This window comes from Mytilus galloprovincialis, chromosome 1, assembly GCF_965363235.1.
Source record: "Mytilus galloprovincialis chromosome 1, xbMytGall1.hap1.1, whole genome shotgun sequence".
Classification (NCBI taxonomy): Eukaryota; Metazoa; Mollusca; class Bivalvia; order Mytilida; family Mytilidae; genus Mytilus; species Mytilus galloprovincialis.
The window spans coordinates 50,660,747-50,679,759 of record NC_134838.1 but is presented as its reverse complement, the minus strand read 5'-3'; the positions used below and the strand labels follow the sequence as shown (position 1 = coordinate 50,679,759).

Below are 19,013 nucleotides of genomic sequence, written 5' to 3'. Positions count from 1 at the left end.
GAAATAGAATTGGATTATCACTTCTGTTTATGTAATATAGACAATGCAATTTCCCATAGAAACTGCCTTTGTGGCTAAAGCTGTGCAACTTTAACGATGAAGTTTAGTAAAAAAAAAATAGTCGAACATAAAGTTGATATGCACTACCGTTTTTTATTCAAAGGTCAAAACATAAGGCTCTGCGACATATTTTCAACATTTATATGCCTCGAACTTTTTAGAGTTTAAACTTATACTAAAATTATGTACTTCCCCTACTTTTATTTTTGGTCTGCGTCAGAATTCATTTTTAACCGGTGCTTTGTGTTTTTATACTAGAAACATTGCCAAGTTATTTCTCTATAAAGGTTTATGACCCCTTCTGTGGCCTGTGAATTATGAACTTTTCTAACTGCAATAGTATCAAAACACAGATAACGAAAAATAAGGTTGGGCCATCTTGTACATATACCGAGGGGAAACTTCTTGCAGAGCATTTTATTTAAAGTTTCATTGCATTTTTTCTATGATAAGCTAGCGTTTATTGTTTTCAAAAAGTCCCAAACAACCTTTAAATTCCAAAGCACCTCTTGCTGAGTCACTTAAGTCGAGCGCACCTAGAAGGTGTACTTGAATTGGTCCATATTTTTATTTGTTTTAACCAATATCTAAATTTATAAACTTGTTTTAAGGAAATCATTGCTAGCACGGCATGCAATAATCCTCTATATATCAAGTACCGAATTGCCAAATTTGAGAGTACAAGGGAAAAGGCTGTGAATTTTCTATAAAATTTCCATATGTTTAGCACTGAAGCAAAACAAGGGTACATAATCCTTAAACATAGAGATCATGTCTGAGAACCTGTACGTAAACAAATTAAAATATTCATGAATACTATATAAATAGGCATGACTTGTTCAACCTATACTTACATTTATTCAAATAGAAAACTCTTGAAAAAAACACTTTTCAACAAAACATCTTTATCCGAATTATAGCCTTAAGGAAATTACTGCATATAACTTTTCTTTAACAGTACATTTCATATCCACATCCCTGTTTCACTTTTTAAAGAAAATTTAAAAACAAGACTTTAAATATTGTCAGCTTACCCTATGTGCATGTTTGCTGAGATAAAAGGCTAGAACATTTTTGAATCAAACTGAAATCATTTCAGTGTGCTATAAATGTAAAGTTTAGTAACATTTAAGATTATATAAAGTATCCAAACATGCCTCTGTCTCCATTCCTAATCTTATTGATTGTCTATTTGTTAATAAATTTTCTCAATTTCTGGCTATAACGGTAGGATTAGAAATCTTGTTACAACAGTATCATCTCTTACCATATTTCTAACATAACTTAGCTAATACATGAACTAGAAGTGTTTAAACAAAGCCATATTTGCAAATGTTGTGTTTAAGAAGTCAACAGTCTGATGTATGAATTCATTAAAAAAGAGCTGAATTATATACCTTTATTTTTTGCATTACTGCAAAGCACAGTTATTGTTTTGGTTGGGTTTTTTTTAACAAAAAACCTTAAAATAATTAAATCATGGCATTTACATGATGAATAATCTGTTTTATAATCCTGGTACCTTTGATAACTATTATGACCCATGGGGAAGGCATTTGCTAATTTTTTCTTCTGTTTCTGTGAATATTGAATATTTAGTACGCATTTATGATAGAAAACATTATTATTAGTGTTTTTGATATATTTTTGTGTTTCTAGCTTTGATTTTTTTTTTGGGGCCCTGGTTAACAAAAAATCAGATGTAATGGTTTTTTTTATAGCTTTCTTTTGGGTTATGGACAGGACAAAAACACCCCAACAACAATAATCATCAAGTATGAGTTTAAATGACTGCAGAGAGTAAATATAAGTACTTCTTAACCATTTAAATTACATATAAGCAAATTTTTGCACCTGTCCTTAGTCAGGAATCTGATGTACAGTAGTTGTCGTTTGTCTATGTAGTTCATACGTGTTTCTCGTTCCTCGTTTTAATATAGATTATACCGTTGGTTTTCACGTTTGAATGGTTTTACATTACTATTTTTGGGGGCCCTTTATAGCTTGCTGTTCGGTGTGAGCCAATACCTTGACCTATACTGTTTTTCTTTTATAAATTGTTATTTGGATGAAGAGTTGTTTCACTGGCACTCATACCATATCTTCCTATATCTATATACATTATGAATTTATTTTGCATTCAGGGCTTTAAGTATACTATGTTTACTGTAAACTTTCAATTTATGCTGAATAAAGGCTACAATAGTATACTACTGTTCAAAAGTCATTAATCGATTGAGGGAAAACAAATCCGGGTTGCAAACTGAGGGAAACACATCAACTATAAGAGGAAAACAACCAAACAACAGAGACACTAAAGTGCAACAAAAAGACAACAATGCAACACACACAGAAACGAATTATAAAATAACAACTGCCATTTTCCTGACTCGGATTTTGTCTAATGCTTAGTCCGTTTCTGTGTATGTTACATTTTAATGTTGTGTCGTTGTTCTCCTCTTATATTTAATGCGTTTCCCTCAGTTTTAGTTTGTTACCCCAATTTTGTTTTTTGTCCATAGAATTACGAGTTTTGAACAGCGGTACACTACTGTTGCCTTTATTTGGTACAGGAGATTTTAAGAAAAAATGGTGGGTTCATGTCATCATATCTAATGCCCTGTATTTTCTCAATCTTCATAACATATCTGTAAAATTTTATAATTGAGTTAATTTCATTAAAATCTCTGAGATACACCAGCTTTGGTGAAATTCTATATGTTCTCTTTTTTCACCAAATATAGGTTGCACTTCTGTCCCATCAATTTCCCATAGGAACTCCCTTTGAGGCTAACGCTGTGCAAAATTAACTACAGAGTTTCTTAAAAAATTATATTCTAGAAAGGAAAGTTGGTGTGCACTACTTTTTTATTCAAAGGTCAAAATATAGGGCTGTTAGGCCTATTTTCAACATTTATATTCCCTGAACTTCTAAACTTATACTAAAATTATGTAATACCCCTACTTTTATTTTTGGTCTGCCTCAGCATTCATTTTTCAAGGTACTTCGTGTGTTTATACTGATGACATTCCCAACATATCTCTCTTTGGAATGAAACATAGAGATCGTTTCTGGGAACCAGTAGGTCAACAAATTAAAACATCTATGAATTTAATATATCTCCCAGTGTGGCTTGTGAAACAGTTGTATTTACATATGTGCAAACTATACATCTTCTACATATCAGAGACTTAAGTAACATACCATCACGTTTGATTAATGTGCTTTGTTGTCTTTTTTATTTCTTTTCACAAGGGAACTATTTGTTGCACAACAAGTGAGGGAGTTGAGGCAATATATGCGTTATTGATTTTACATAGGCGGTGGTGGTACCGTTCTCCTCTGTAGCACAGTCAATATCGTAAACTTGGATATGCCTGATAACTAAGTTCGAAGCTGAGACATTTTCACATATGCGATTAAATTTTTTAGGTACGAAGTGTTATTCATTTTTCCTTAAATGAGCACATCCCGAAAATCGTTTTGTGATGCGGCTCCCAGCTGGTGGTAGAAAATCTCTTTTTTCACACAATAAGTTCTTTGAAACTTAAATACTTTGTATACATTTAATAACTGCATAGTTTTTACACATATATATATTCTATGGTCCGTTACTTTTCAAATTAACACAAATGGTTACGCTCAGGCAGATAACTGTAGCCGTATTTGGAACTTTTAGAAATTTTTGGTCATCATATCTCTCGTCTTTGTTTGACTTTGTTTGTTATTTTGACCTGAGCGTCACTGATGAGTCTGGTATAGATGAAACACGCGTCTGGCTTATTAAATTATAAGCCATGCATCTTTAATAACTATAAGCTTGTCGTAATGTTCTATTGTATTGTTTGTTTGTGAGTTTCTCTGTCCTGTATATTCTTCCATTTATTTGTATTGCAGTCCTGTCATGTAATGTTGTCATTTTAATGTTATATTTAACATTAACTTAAAAGCGGGAGGTTTGGTTAGCAACAAAACCAGGTTCAACCCACCATTTTTTCTTAAAATGTCCTGTATCAAGTCAGGAAAATGGCCATTGTTAAATTATAGTTCGTTTCTGTGTGTGTTGCATTTTAGTGTTTTTGTTGTGTCGTTGTTCTCCTGTTTCTCTCAATCGATTACTGAATTTCGAACACCGGTATACTACTGTTGCCTTTATTTATCAGTCACTCGTTAAAAACAAAAATAAATCATGTCCAATATCGCAGAGATTTTTTGTTTACGCGCAACTTTTGTGTTCCTGCAGTTGAGGGACATATAATTAGAGGTATTGACCGATATTGAAATCCATAGTTCTGATTTTCACCATTATGCCTTTCTGTGTGTATCTTTGTTCATTTTTGACAGAAAAAAAGTTATTTCAACACTTTAAAGCAATTGCCCTTTACTCGTTGTATTTATCAAACCGGAACATGCTGAATACTATGTGTAAGTATAATTGATTTATTCCATATACATTTACAAGTCAAACTATGGATAAAACATCTGACTGAGGATAAACTTCAATTGCAATAGACAGATAAAATTGAGAAAGGAAATGGTGAATATGTCAAAGCGACAACCACCCGACCATAGAGCAAAAAACAGCCGAAGGCAACCAATGGGTCTTCAATGTAGCGAGAATTCCCGCACCCGTAGGTGTCCTTCAGCTGGCCCCTAAAATATGCATAATAGTACAGTGATAATGGACGTCATACTAAACTCCGAATTATACACAAGAAACTAAAATTTAAAATCATACAAGACTAACAAAGGCCAGAGGCCCCTGTTTAAGCATTTGATTTTTTCATGTCTTAAAGTGAATTTCGACTGGGAAATTATGCAAAAATATAGATTTAATCAAAAACCCAAAACATACATATATATATATTTTTACCACTAAAATTATGTTATTTCAACATTAAAAACCACACTAAACTGCTGTGAATTTCATAATTATCATATAATTAAAACACAGTGAATTAAAATAAATTTAAAAAAATTGTCCTTTCACATAATTCTATATAAAAAAAAGTTTTTTTATATGTATTTCATTGAAAACCTTTTATTAGTGAGAGATGTACATTAGGATTTTTGGTAAATATTATTAAATCACACGTTTTATGATGTCATTTAAGGGGGTAGACCTTGGTTCAGGGAGATAACTCTTTAAATCAGTTAAGCGTTTGTAAAAGTCAAGTTCATCAATGTATTTTAAGCATTTACCTGAAACAGATTGAAAATAATCTATGTAACCTAGAAGCTTAGAATATATTTTTGAAAATGGTTGAAACAAACATACTGATGATTTTAAGAGTTATTTCCCTTAACCTAGGTCTATCTCCGTAATAACGACAATTTAAAATAATGCTAAGCACAGTTTGCAGTGCTACATAACGAACAGTTGCCTCATGGTTTAACTCAAAATATCGCGTCGAGGAGATCAGTAAATAAGCATTTCTGTTTAAAAACAACACCATAGCAACAATAATCATATCAGCATATTTTTAATATCCTGACTGTAATTTGAATTGCAATAATACATAAACAATTTAGAGCTTACCAGTGATTCATAACCTTATAAAACCTCTAGTTTGCTGGAATGATATATATGAAACTGAAATCAGACAAAAATTGACTCAGGTTGGGTTAGTTTTTTTTTCATTGCATTTCAATACAAACTGTACTATTGAGAGAGAGAGAGAAATAAATTCTTCATATTTTTATCGCAATAAAAGAAAAATGACTTCCCAACCATCAGTTTAACCTTTTATTATAATTGGTTATACATGTAGCTTAATAACTAAATAGGTGAAGCACCTTGTTTTTTTAAAGGTTTGACCCTTCCCTTTTTCTCAAGAAAAGACAAAATTTCGTGATTTGCAACTGTGCATTAAAATATAGCAATAAATACTTTTCTTAAAAATATGTGTGTCAATTTATTAGCATATTTCAATGACAAGCTGCTAATTATTGATCAAATATTGGTGTAAAGCACTTGTTTTAAATTATACTCGTACGAAGAGTGTTATTTCACTTGATCATGATTATAAGCTGATCCTGTAGACTGTATTCATCTATTGATCATATCGAAATATCAATTGCAAGACCTCAAAATGTAGTCATTTTGACATGTCGTCTTGTTTTATTATATAATTTTTTTTTATATAAAACTAAATGTTGGTTATCTGAAATTTGGTAAGAAACTATTCAAATATATAAAAACTGCTGTTCAATATTCTGAATGATGTTTGTTTTGTAAATATTCCATTTGTTTTATATACCTTCTGTTTTTGGCTACCAACAGTTTCTGTTTCCTTTTTTTTTTTACCTCCTGGCCCTAACTTCAATAACAGTATTCTTCGTCCTATGAGGTTTTACGAAACCAACTTTCGGAACTTTTTTGATTCTTTCTCGGAATGTTTTGTTACGAAACCGACTTGTGATAATATTTATGTACGTATCGGCAACAAAATATATCGAAAGGTTGTAGGTATTCCAATTAATCGCAGACTTGTTTTGTACTGTTATAAATCACAGTTTTTTTAATTAGTTATTAGTGGCTTTGAACTAGCTGTCAGTAACTGCGAGTACTCTCAGATCTGTTCTAAGTGTCTTTTTGTTTTTGGGATAAACAAGTTCCTGGCCATGTCCCCTCTGTATTAGTTTTATGTATTTCTATTTGTATCCAATTGACGAGTTCAGACTTTTTCAACAGATTTTTATAGTTCTTTTTTATGTTGTACTGTTACACCACTGTTCCAAGTTAGGGGAGGGTTATGATCCCGATAACATGTTTAAAACCACCACATTCTGTATGGAGGTGCCTGTTCCAAGTCAGGAGTCTGTAATTCAATAGTTGTCGTTTGTTGGCCCCCTCACGCATTCACGATGTCCTCAATCAGAACCGATCCCTCAAGCATGAAATAATGAAAATTTGTAGTTTTTAGATTTATTAAGACGTCTATTATCTTCGGACAGTGTACACGCCGCCTAAAACGATATCCATACCCATTGACCGAAAAAAAAAACTAATTTTGAACTTGTAGGTCTGTTAATAGAACCATTTCAAAATTTAAATGTCACTGTTTCGGAAATGTCTCGTGGGGCAACAGATAATGCCACGTTTTTTTTCTTCAAATAATGTCACGAAAATGATCATGGGGGAGATTTGTAAGACTAAAGGACAAAAAATAAGATTGAACAAACCTGTTTTACTTACGATTGATTGTCAAGCTGGTCTCCGAAACATTTTGGGGGATTGAAACTTGGATTTGCATTTTGTTTTTCAAATCAAATTATTTCTTTGTTTTAATAAATGACAAAAGCACATTATACATTGTGTTCGTTTGACGTGTTTTTCTTAATTTACCTTCCCCAGGAAAGCTGTAATCTAATTTGTGAAAGCCATGAGCCTGCACATATAATAATCTTACTAAAACAAGACTGTTAAATTGTTTCTTTTAAAATTGTGAAACGATAATGACTGATGTACCCAATATTTATTATGTCTGTTTAGTTTTAGTTCACGCATCATTGTAAATATAACGGAATTTGATGAGACTGTCATCAAAGTGAGAGGGTTAGCGCTATAAAACCAGATTTAATCCACCATTTTCTACATTTGAAAATGCATGTACCAAGTCAGGAATATGACAGTTCTTGTCCATTCGTTTTTGATGTGTTTTGTCATTTGATTTTGCCATGTTATTATGGACTTTCCGATTAGATTTTCCTCTGAGTTCAGTATTTTTGTGATTTTACTTTTTGTTTGTGATTAGTGTTCATTATTCTTTATCCGTGCCAACTCTTTTTTTCATTAATAATTACATTAGATGTATGTTTCATTATAATATTTTATTCTGATTGGCTAACAGCACATCACGTGTTATTCCGTAAGCAGTTGCATTGCTCAATACAACTTTTCACTCATGATAACACGTGCTCCAACAATAAAGTGCACAGGTGAATTAAATAATAAAATATATAAAATTCGTGTTTTCATGATCATAGCTAAAACAATGTAATTATAAGTATTGAATGCTTCCTATTGTAACTTTATAGGGTTGTAAAAGCGTTGACCGTGCGTACATTTTTAGAATGAAGCGCTTCCACGCTTTATACAAAATGTACTTCGGTCAACGCTTTTACACCCCAATAAATTTACAAAAAGAAGCATTCAATTCTTAAATAAATCAAAATATACCTAGCACTGATTGATATTAAATTTGGGAGAACATATAATATAGTTTGTAATTTGATTTTTTAACATTCCAAGTACACCTATATCTGAAACAACAGACAGCGTCAAATTGTAATGGCACAGGACTCATAAACTTATTGGTACAACTGAGTTAATGAAAATCTCTATAGTCCGTTGGTCACATTTTTAAAATTGATTTAATGACAATTTCAATCTTCGTTTGGTTATCCATGATTCTTTAAAATTCATAATTCCAATTACAAGAATGAATTTTAGAAAGTAAATTGTTAAATATTTATGTTATCATATAACAACCCAAAACTGTAAAATACGTTTATTTGCACCTGTCATACGTCAGGAACCTGATGTTCAGTGTTTGTCGTTTGTTGATGTGGTTCATAAATGTTTTTCGTTTCTCGTTTTTCATATAGATCATACCGTTAGTTTTCCCGTTTGAATAGTTTTACACAAGTAATTTTTGGGGCCCTTTATATCTTGCTATTCTGCGTTATCCAATGCTCTGTGTTAAAGGCCGTACTTTGACCTATAATGGTCTACTTTTACAAATTTAAACTTGGATAGAGAGTTTTCTCATTGGTAATCATACCATATCATCTTACATCTAGACAAAGTTTTCCATTTTTGTCTTTCTGAAGGAGCGGATCGAGTCCACAAAGAGTGATAATAAGATCTTCAATTCTTCAGTCTTTTCTAAAAGATTTCTATCTTATATCCATTTACCTCAAATACACAATTTATTAGTCAGAATGGACACATAGCTGAACTTGGACGTTTTGTATAGCCCATAGTAAAATTACCATGACGAGCTCGACTAAGCGATAATATAAACTATATCGCAAATACGCAGAAACAAACCAACCCTTGACACGGAGAAGATAAAGTTTTTTATGACCATTATTATCAATGACGGATCTTGCAAAAATTCAAAAAATATCGCAGTTTGATATTGCAATGCGTATAATATGATAATTTATTTTGCTGTCATCGGTCTTCGTTTCTTGTGACCTGAACAATATATATTTTCCTGCGGCAATAGACATTATTTGAATTTAACCGGAAGTGAGACATCTTTTTCAAATGCCTTCCTATCTGAATTTTATAATTAATAGTTTAAAAAGGTCTATGCCAAATTTCATGCTTGAAGCAGGATGTGCACAATTCGTCTGAAATATGTTTGTAGCCGCTGGACTATTAGTATGCATAATTACAATTTAACAAATGATTGACTTCACAAAAAAATATGCTGAAATACTTAAATATTTGGACTGCGATGAGTTGTTTAGGCAGAAAGGTTTTATATTCAGGACGAAAATAAATAAACAAAATACACTTTAAATGAATGGGTCAATCGGGATAAAAACAGAAAATCTTAACAGCAGGTTCAAAATGATAATTTATCATTAGAAATTGGAAAAGTTTGCACTACACTATGCCACATATGAACCCTTAAAAGAGTTGGTGCAAACATTTGTTGTATATCTTGCTAAATTATATGAAAATGTGTCCTAAAGTAGGCTCGTGGGTATAAATCGATTTTTAGCTCACCTGGCCCGAAGGGCCAAGTGAGCTTTTCTCATCACTTTGCGTCCGGCATCCGTCATCGTCGTCGTCCGTCGTCGTTAACTTTTACAAAAATCTTCTCCTCTGAAACTACTGGGTCAAATTTAACCAAACTTGGCCACAATCATCATTCGGGTATCTAGTTTAAAAAATGTGTGGCGTGACCCGACCAACCAACCGAGATGACCGCCATGGCTTAGAATAGAGCATAGGGGTAAAATGTAGATTTTGGCTTATACATATAACTATCTGAAACCAAAGCATTTAGAGCAAATCTGACATGGGGTTGAATTGTCTATAGGTCAAGATCTATCTGGACTGAAATTTTCAGACAAATCAGACAATCCGTTGTTGGGTTGCTGCCACCAAATTAGTAATTTTAAGGAAAGTTTTGCAGTTTTTGGTTATTATCTTGAATAGTATTATAGATAGAGATAAACTGTAAACAGCAATAATGTTCAGCAAAGTCAGATCTACAAATAAGTCAACATGACCAAAATTGTCATTTGACCCCTTAAGGAGTTATTGCCCTTTATTGTCAATTTTTAACCATTTTTCAAAAATTTTAGTATTCTTTTAAAAAAAACTTCTCCTCTGAAACTGCTGGGCCAAATTTAACCAAACTTGGCCAAAATCATCATTGGGGTATCTTGTTTAAAAAATATGTGGCGTGACCCGACCAACCAACCACGATGGACGCCATGGCTAAAAATAGAACATAGCGGTAAAATGTAGATTTTGGCTTATAACTCTGAAACCAAAGCATTAAGAGCAAATCTGACAGATATTAAATTGTTTATTAGATCAAGATCTATCTGGCCTGAAATTTTCAGACAAATCAGACAACCCGTTGTTGGGTTGCTGCCATCAAATTAGTAATTTTAAGGAAAGTTTTGCAGTTTTTGGTTATTATCTTGAATTTTATTATAGATAGAGATAAACTGTAAACAGCAATAACGTTCAGCAAAATAAGATCTACAAATAAGTGAACATGACCAAAATTGTCATTTGACCTCTTAAGGAGTTATTGTCCTTAATAGTCAATTTTTAACCATTTTTCTAAAATTTAAGTATTCTTTTAAAAAAATCTTCTCCTCTAACACTACTGGGCTAAATTTAACCAAACTTGGCCCCAATCATCATTGGGGTATCAAATTCAAAAAATGTGTCCGATGACCCGGCCTACCAAACAAGATGGCCACCATGGCTAAAAATAGATTTTGGCTTATATCTCTGAAACCAAAGCATTTAGAGCAAATCTGATAGGAATTAAATTGTTAATTAGATCAAGATCTATCTGCCCTGAAATTTTCAGATGAATCAGACAACCTCTTGTTGGGTTGCTGCCCTCTAATAAGTAATTTTAAATAAAATTTTGCAGTTTTTGGTTATTATTTTCAATACTATTATAGATAGAGACAAACTGTAAGCAGCAATAATGTTCAGCAAAATAAGATCTACAAGTAAGTCAACATGACCAAAATTGTCAATTGACCCCTTAAGGAGTTATTGCCCGTTATAGTCAATTTTTAACAATTTTCATAAATTTTTGTAAATTTTTAGAAAATATTTTCCACTGTAATGACTGGGCCAAGTTCATTATAGATAGAGATAATTGTAGCAACAAGAATGTTCAGTAAAGTAAGATATACAAACACATCACCATCTCCAAAACTCAATTTTGTCATGAATTTATGTGTCCATTGTTTAATATGCACAAAGACCAAGGTGAGCGACACAGGCTCTTGAGAGCCTCTAGTTTTTAAATATAGGAGTTCCCTATTTTTTTCTAAATGCTCCCATTCAAATGCATTGATCGTCCAAAAAATGGGGGAGGTTCCAATCCCCCGATCCCCCTGAATCCGCCACTGCAAATTGTGAACCTTTAACTCGATGTATGAAAAAAATCATAACTGGTTGGATTAATTGCGTTTAAATTTCTTTCCCTGAATGACATGCGTAGAGAAAGATGTTATACCTAAATTCAAAATGTTTTATTAAACAAACAGAAAATACGTTTCTCTTTCCAATCTTTTACTCCCCCACTCCACTAATTTCTTTTCATCTACTGTATTAATTCTTAAGACACGTCCATTTAAATGAAGTCTGGTTGATCCCCAGCTGATCCCCCTGTTTGAAACAAACTGAAATATGATCCTCATTAAATTCGATCCTAAAATAGTCACTTTATAGGAATAAATATTCAAAAAGTCGTTATAAATTCCATTGAGTCTAAAACTAATCCAAATTAGATTTCTGTTATTCGGATATTCTTAGATACATTTCTTTTTTGGCAGAAATTACCAAAAATTGTTTTAATTATCTTTCTAACTTTAAAACACTGATTTAAGATTTAGTATATGGTGTCCCAATTAAGGTTGTGCTAGTCTACAATGTGGGAGGTTTTTAATATATAGAACGGCTACTACATTTCGAACAGGTATGTTATGATTTATACTTTATTAATATGATCACAGGTAGTACCTTCACGGTGGGTATGGTTGTCCTGCGAGAGAACGTACTGTGCTGGTGATTTGGTCCTGACGGGTGCTGGTGGGTCCTGATTCTGTGCTGGTGGGTTTGTTTACATTGTATCAGAACCGCAATAAAACGACTGTTTTGTTGCTTAATTTTTCTCTGATGCGTCATAAGTACCATGCAAAGTATATTACAACAATATAAAATTGCAAAAGTCGTGCAAGTTCGTTAAACGGAATTGTCCTGACGATGTGCTGGTGATAAGAAAAACGGTCCTGGTTCTGTGCTCCTATGTCCTGGTTCTGTGCCTTTATATTTTAGTTAAAAGTGGCAAATATTCAGTCAAGATCATTGATGCTGTACTGTTATTGACTACTAGTAATTAACTGTTGTCTGCTTTCTTGAAATTGACATTGTTATGAATCTGTTTACTGTTATTATGAGAGAGAAAAAAACCTATTTTTTAGCTCACCTGGCCCGAAGGGCCAAGTGAGCTTTTCTCATCACTTGGCGTCCGGCGTCCGTCGTCGTCGTCGTCCGTCGTCCGTCGTCGTCCGTCGTCGTTAACTTTTACAAAAATCTTCTCCTCTGAAACTACTGGGCCAAATCAAACCAAACTTGGCCACAATCATCATTGGGGTATCTAGTTTTAAAAATGTGTGGCGTGACCTGGTCAACCAACCAAGATGGCCGCCACCGCTAAAAATAGAACATAGGGGTAAAATGCAGTTTTTGGCTTATAACTCAAAAACCAAAGCATTTTGAGGAAATCTGACATGGGATAAAAATGTTTATCAGGTCAAGATCTATCTGCCCTGAAATTTTCAGATGAATCGGTCAATCGGTTGTTGGGTTGCTGCCCCTGAATTGGTAATTTTGAGGAAATTTTGCTGTTTTTGGTTATTATCTTGAATATTATTATAGATAGAGATAAATTGTAAACAGCAATAATGTTCAGCAAAGTAAGATCTACAAATAAGTCAACATGACCAAAATACCAAAATGGTCAGTTGACCCGTTTAGGAGTTATTGCCCTTTATAGTCAATTTTTAACCATTTTTCGTTAATTAAAGTAATCTTTTACAAAAATCTTCTCCTCTGAAAATACTGGGCCAAATTAATCCAAACTTGGCCACAATCATCTTTGGGGTATCTAGTTTAAAAAATGTGTGGCGTGACCTGGTCAACCAACCAAGATGGCTGCCACGGCTAAAAATAGAACAAAGGGGTAAAATGCAGTTTTTGGCTTATAACTCAAAAACCAAAGCATTTTGAGGAAATCTGACGGGATAAAAATGTTTATCAGGTCAAGATCTATCTGCCCTGAAATTTTCAGATGTATCGGTCAATCGGTTGTTGGGTTGCTGCCCCTGAATTGGTAATTTTTTTTAGGAAATTTTGCTGTTTTTGGTTATTATCTTGAATATTATTATAGATAGAGATAAACTGTAAACAGCAATAATGTTCAGCAAAGTAAGATCTACAAATAAGTCAACATGACCAAAATGGTCAGTTGACCCGTTTAGGAGTTATTGCCCTTTATAGTCAATTTTTAACCATTTTTCGTTAATTAAAGTAATCTTTTACAAAAATCTTCTCCTCTGAAAATACTGGGCCAAATTAATCCAAACTTGGCCACAATCATCTTTGGGGTATCTAGTTTAAAAAATGTGTGGCGTGACCTGGTCAACCAACCAAGATGGCTGCCACGGCTAAAAATAGAACAAAGGGGTAAAATGCAGTTTTTGGCTTATAACTCAAAAACCAAAGCATTTTGAGGAAATCTGACGGGATAAAAATGTTTATCAGGTCAAGATCTATCTGCCCTGAAATTTTCAGATGTATCGGTCAATCGGTTGTTGGGTTGCTGCCCCTGAATTGGTATTTTTTTTAGGAAATTTTGCTGTTTTTGGTTATTATCTTGAATATTATTATAGATAGAGATAAACTGTAAACAGCAATAATGTTCAGCAAAGTAAGATCTACAAATAAGTCAACATGACCGAAATGGTCAGTTGACCCGTTTAGGAGTTATTGCCCTTTATAGTCAATTTTTAACCATTTTTCGTAAATTAAAGTAATCTTTTACAAAAATCTTCTCCTCTGAAACTACTGGGCCAAATTAATCCAAACTTGGCCACAATCATCATTGGGGTATCTAGTTTAAAAAATGTGTGGCGTGACCTGGTCAACCAAACAAGATGGCCGCCACCGCTAAAAATAGAACATAGGGGTAAAATGCAGTTTTTGGCTTATACATGTAACTCAAAAACCAAAGCATTTTGAGGAAATCTGACATGGGATAAAAATGTTTATCAGGTCAAGATCTATCTGCCCTGAAATTTTCAGATGAATCGGTCAATCGGTTGTTGGGTTGCTGCCCCTGAATTGGTAATTTTGAGGAAATTCTGCTGTTTTTGGTTATTATCTTGAATATTATTATAGATAGAGATAAATTATAAACAGCAATAATGTTCAGCAAAGTAAGATCTACAAATAAGTCAACATGATCAAAATGGTCAGTTGACCCCTTTAGGAGTTATTGCCCTTTATAGTCAATCTTTAACCATTTTTCATAAATCTAAGTAATCTTTTACAAAATCTCCACTGAAACTACTAGGCCACAATCATCTTTGGGGTATCTAGTTTGAAAAATGTGTCCGATGACCTGGCCATTCAACCAAGATGGCCGCCACGGCTAAAAATAGAACATAGGGGTAAAATGCAGTTTTTGGCTTATAACTATGAAACCAAAGCATCTAGAGCAAATCTGACAAGAAGTTAAATTGTTAATCAAGTCAATATCTATCTGCCCTGAATTTTTCAGATGAATTGGACAACTGGTTGTTGGGTTGCTGCCCTCCAATTGGTAATTTTTAAAGAAATTTTGCCGTTTTTGGTTATCTTGAATACTATTATAGATAGCGATAAACTGTAAACAGCAAATATGTTCAGCAAAGTAAGATCTACAAATAAGTCAACATGACCTAAATGGTCAATTGACCCCTTAAGGAGTTATTGCCCTTTATAGTCAATTTTTAACAATTTTCATTAATTTGGTAAATTTATGTAAATTTTTACCAAATATAGTTCTCTGTTACTAATGGGCAAAGTTCATTATAGATATAATTGTAAGAAGCAAAATCGTTCAGTAAAGTAAGAACTTCAAACACATCACCATCACCAAAATACAATTTTGTCATGAATCCATTTGTGTCCTTTGTTTAATATGCACATAGACCAAGGTGAGCGACACAGGCTCTTTAGAGCCTCTAGTTATTCTTTTTATAGTTAACTGTGATTTTATTTATTGGCCTGTTAATGGAACCCTTCTTGCTTCCTTTTAAGATAAGAAAATATGTTTACGATTTTCGGGATTACGATCATTTTGCAAGATCGCCAAAATACGTTGTAATTTATACAATACTTATATAAAGTAGATGATGTTGTATGTTTGTTGTCAATGGACAAATTTCCATAAGAAACCAAAGAAAGTATGTGTTAACAACCATACGTCATTGTACGACCTTCAACAATAACCCATAAAATAAAAATGTAAAAGGTTTTGTATAAAAAGGGAGAGCAAAAATATAGAAGAAAGGACTTTCTGAGCGTTTGAATCATATGTCTTTAGCAGCTTAAAACACATTTGTTTGTGAAAAATTGAGTGCTGACTATAAGAATAACAATAGTATTGCGGGTTTGTTTGTTTGGTTTTTTTTGGGGGGATGGGGGATAAGTTAGAGCGAGGTTACAGTGAAAGTGTTAAGCTTGGAATAGTTTCCCGTAAGATTTAAAAGTTGTATTTTAAAAGAAAAATGTATCGATAGAACACTAAAAAAAATCACTATTTTATGAAAGGGCAGACTAGAATATGTCAGACAATAAGTCAGAGAATGAAGACGAGATAACCTAGAGAACATTAACAAAACTAAGATTTCTTAGCTTTTTCATTTCAAAATTCCAAAATAAATAAATATTTTTGATAAAGAATTACAGGGGAGGAAGTGAACAATGTGTTCTACTTTTCTATATTTAAATGTGCCTTAATTATGATTGAAAATGAGTAAATGGAAAAACTACCAAACTAAAATACATTTTTATTTTAATATTGGTAATATCACTAAGCTTTTAAGTTTTGTGTGTCAAACACACCATCTCTGTAGTAATGACTCCTTAATAAGATATTTCACATCTCCATTTTTTTTCTGCATTTTTTATATTGTGAATTCTTAGTATTATTATATTAAAATGTAGACTTAATTTATATTTAAAAAAACTGAATCTAAAGCCAGATAAATCAAACATTTTTGTTTCTATCTATCCGTTTTCAGGACTTTAACAATCAACGTAAACACGCATGGAAAGTAAAATGCGTACTCGGCTGTCTTTAATCGACCATTTTTAGACACCCTCCTAAAAAACAAGCCTGGATGGGGGTTCAGAGATGCAAATTAAGTACTTAGATCAATATTTTATATTTTCGTGTATGGTTTATCACCCCCTCCTGTGGCCTGTCAATTACGAAAATGTGCAAACTGCAATAGTATCAAAACAGCACAGACAATGAATAATAGAGATATAATTTTGTACATATACATGTATCAAGGGGAAACTTCTTGCAAAGCATTATTATTTATAGTTCATTATTGCATTTAGTAGAAAAAGAGAATTTGGTGAAAATAAAATCACTATTTTTGTAGAAAATTCACAGACCTTTGTACAGAATTTTTTTTTTTGTTATGTTTAGCATGGGATCAACACAAGGGTACATTATCCTTAAAAATCTATTTAAAAGTATTTGAAACTAACGTTTGCTTTGTTAATTGTGCCTTCAGTTTCAAAAATTAAAATATCTCGTAACTTCATACTACCAATTGAGTATAAAACAAGTAAATAAGTTTAAAAAAGAAATTCTTAGATTAAACACCTAGATTTAACTTTAAAAAGTCATAACAGTTTAAAACAATACAAATCTACACACACAAATAACTGGCTTAATTTCAACTGATTTTCAACCCGAATCGCTATAAGATCATATATAAGCTCAACTGTGTCGAGGGATCGTGTGAGGTTCATTTATTGTCTTGACGTCCGTATTACAATGACCAAATGTTACCAAATGATTTTTTCAAGAGTGAATCTAGGAAAAACAATATTCATCAACAAACCAGACCACTGTCTGTTAAAATGTATTCGAGTTTTTAGTTACAGCCGATTCCATTGAGTATGTAGGCAAATGTTATGTCTTTGGTTAGCATGCTTGTTAGCTAAACCGTGAAGTCATTGTTAGGTAAGGTCTATACCCTCCTTTCGAATTAGCCTGGTCCTACAGACAGAAAGATGTGTCATTTGTCGGACTAGTCTACTCTTAAAGTAGGGTAGTTTACATAACCTAACAATGACTTTTCTGTTCAGCAAGCAAGATAACCAAAGATATTCCCTTTGTCTACACACTCATTGAAATCGGCTTTAATATTGCAAATGTTCAAGCAATTAGGGCAAAACTTACCGAGTAAAAAAAATCAAAATGTCTATCACCTTGCGCATTTCAGAAAATTCAGATCAGATAACGAAACTGGGTCCAGCAACATTTATAAGCAATTTATGATTTTGACCCTCACAGTTTCCATTCACCACAAATATTCTCGTTACAACGAATCAAATACCAGTTGCAGCCTTTTGTTTATCTATTAATATATGTATACGGATAAAGTTATGAAAGGCAGCAGGGTCACCAGGGTGAGGAGTCCATGTCATCTGAAATAAATGCTAAGCATAGATCTAGAAAGCGGCAGATAATCATGGCATTAAAAAACTCTCTTCTTTTCGACTTTTTTCGAACAAATTGACACATAAAATGAATTATATAGTATTATGGAATTTTTAACTTGTGTTCAATTCATTGGTTACACATTTTACTAGGATAACAGTCCTGTCAAGTATGAGCTGGGTAAAATATTTCAGAAAAGAAGATGGAAATGTGAAAGTTTCCGTGCGTCAGGTGCAACAGCATACGAACAGCTAACATGTCTCGTCAGGGTGGAAGCTAAAAAGTCCACGAAAATTTGATCTCAAACCTTTATTCGTTCCAACAAAGATATTGTGATTTTGTTGAGGATTTAACCATCTACGACAACAAAATTTCTTTTTTTTAAGAATTTACAGCTCTTCTATAAATATATGCAAAGCAAACCATTGATTAAATTGCTTGCTATGATTGTTTGGATGTTTGTAAACGACAGGTAAGTAGTCTGTTTACTATATACTACAATTTATTTGGAAAATAAACATTAACTTCAATTCCTGTCAGTTTGTATTTGTCCAATCAAATCCCAGTATGTATTGAAACTCCGCCTACCTATTGTTTGAAAACATCCAACAAACATAGCAAGCAAGTCAATCAAAGTTTTTTTTGCATGCTTTTATAGAAGAGCTGTACTATATAATGCAAGGAAGCGTTTAAGTCTTTCGCCAAAAAATACTATCAATTTCTTTTTGTCCTGTGTAAACTTACGTACCATTTCCTTCCATTCATGAACATTAAATTGAACTGTAAAATATTGCTTGGTACCATCTTAATTCCTTTATGAGTCTTATGTAAACATAATTATGACAATAACTGTTGTGAGAACAAGATTCACTGCACACTTTTAAAGTTCTGCTTCATCAAACATTAAAATGTGAACTTAAGTTTTGAGACTTTTTTAATCT

General features: G+C 32.8%; 1 protein-coding gene across 1 annotated transcript in view; it reads left to right on the top strand.

Annotated features, from left to right (window-relative positions):
• Window positions 1–12,238: 12,238 nt before the first annotated feature.
• The window catches only part of LOC143077469 (uncharacterized), a 44,014-nt gene continuing 37,239 nt past the window's right edge, over window positions 12,239–19,013 (top strand). Inside the window, exon 1 of the mRNA XM_076252973.1 lies at window positions 12,239–12,261. The gene's annotated coding sequence lies outside the window, so the exon portion shown is untranslated. The remainder of the gene's footprint in view (window positions 12,262–19,013) is intronic.